At 40.2% G+C, this 1,940-nt stretch overlaps 1 protein-coding gene across 3 annotated transcripts in view; it reads right to left on the minus strand.

Annotated features, from left to right (window-relative positions):
• LOC136262561 (ubiquitin carboxyl-terminal hydrolase 45-like) overlaps positions 1 to 761 on the minus strand; it is a 14,789-nt gene extending 14,028 nt beyond the window's left edge. For 2 of the 3 annotated variants that reach the window (XM_066056879.1, XM_066056878.1), the window contains exon 1: positions 621 to 755. The gene's annotated coding sequence lies outside the window, so the exon portion shown is untranslated. Of the gene's footprint in view, positions 1 to 620 lie in introns of all 3 variants that reach the window. The other variant, XM_066056877.1, reaches the window with a different exon arrangement.
• Between the last annotated feature and the right edge of the window lie 1,179 nt (positions 762 to 1,940).

The raw sequence follows: 1,940 nt of genomic DNA on the forward strand, positions 1-1,940 counted from the left end.
TATTTAATACTGTAATGCAGCATCACAGAGTTTGATCTTATGAAGTGAAGAGCTGAGAATCCAAAGTGCAAGGGAATTTCAGCGGCCCCTTTTCTACCTTCTTTGTAAAGTTAGCTATATGTTTGCCCTTTTGCTGCGAAAATGTGCACTGTACACAACACAAGATGTCATGTGATAAAATAATGAGCAACGTTGAAATACCATGCAGTTGGTAATAAATTTTGCCTGCTCTGTTGCCTGCCTGCTGCTTTCTTCATCCTTGCTCTTATTACTTTTGGCTATACTGGATTGTGGTTGCCTCAAGTAATAATACTAAGCTGCATAGAGTTTGGGGAGTGGCATGCAAGGTGGCGTAGCTGTGAAGGTACATCATCTAGTTGTCCCATGTATACGTAATTTCCCTTGGGCGGGTCTCCTATGCACCAACGTGGCGTTGAAACCAGGTGCCTATATCCTGTACTGTACGTGTGCTGATTATTCACGACTGATCAAAGGGTCCGTTGTGACTCGCGTTTAAACTACATGAACTTCGTGCAAGTGACTTCGTGTGGACCTGATATATTTACTCGCATTATTGAACTGGTAGCTTGACATACGTACATACGTACTGAATTTCTTACCAAAATCTATTACTTCATTCTTCGATCTGGCCTGGTGGGTATACGTAATCTGCTTCTAGTGTGATCGCTACAGTATCTCCATCTGATATAGCGTACTGCCACGGATTTGGATATCAAACCGAGGTCAAGACCGGAATACCGTAATTTTTTTTGTATATGCTCAGCTGCATAATATTATGATTTCACCAATTGAGAGTTATTATTATCATATTTGATTAGCAGATCCCACCTGGGGCGTAAACGAGGGCGTAAAGCTAATTTACAAGTACAATTACTGTCTAATTGATCAGCATGAACAACATCTGAAGGCAATCGGTTCCATTCAGGAATGGTGCATGGAAAAAAGGAGAACTTAAAACAATCTATGGTAGACTAGTAATGGAGAAACTTCATGTTGATTCTTGATCTGGTGGTAGTAATTGGTGATGGAGTTGGGAGATAGCTAATTTGATGGAACTGATAATACAGCATATATATTTTTATGTATAGAGTCAATTAATAATAAGGTCTTTAGTAACATGAATGATTTCTGTAGTCGATCTATATAGATCTGTTGATAGCTACAATTATTTATTTTATAATTGGATTATTTTTGTCTTGCTAGGGCTCCAGTTTATTCTTTTTGTCTAGACTGCTGATCCCTAGGCCTTGTATTTAATGACATGTGATTGTCAAAATTATGACGGTATCATTCATTCATGATCAGTCACAAGGGTAGATCTCAAAACTGCTCAGACACTTGCTGGGAGTTTCCAGCTGCTGTGGCTCCTTTGGTGCATGCCTAGACTTCATGTTGCTGGAGATCAAGTCACCACTGGGTCTGGGATTGTTTTTACATTCTTCAGTCTTCACGTTTTAGTTACACGTTTCTGACTCTCTGTATACACAGGATTTAAGCCATCTCACAGGTCCTTAGTGGGATAGTATTCACAGATCCATGGCTCTATCACTCAGCATATTACAAGTTTATTTCTGCCTAGCCCACTAGTAGATAGTCTCCTTACAGATCCCTTTTCTGTTGGAGTGCCGGGGATAGTAGGCAATACAGTGCCCGAGGTAGTGCCAATCAACTTTACTATATCTCATGTAGCAATTATAGATGGCCAAAGAAGCCTCTATTTGATAGCGAGGTTGTGCTATGGTCTGTTACTGTAGAGGTAGATACAAATAACTGGCCACAGTTACAGCACCAGTGGCCCTATGTATTTCACAGCCTCCCATCTATCTTGTACTCATCCTTCACTGTTGTCTACTATATCAGGCCACTATGTACTGACCATGACCATAACTGGATAACACATCAGAACATTGTGTATATCA

This window comes from Dysidea avara, chromosome 7 (assembly GCF_963678975.1).
Source record: "Dysidea avara chromosome 7, odDysAvar1.4, whole genome shotgun sequence".
NCBI lineage: Eukaryota > Metazoa > Porifera > Demospongiae > Dictyoceratida > Dysideidae > Dysidea > Dysidea avara.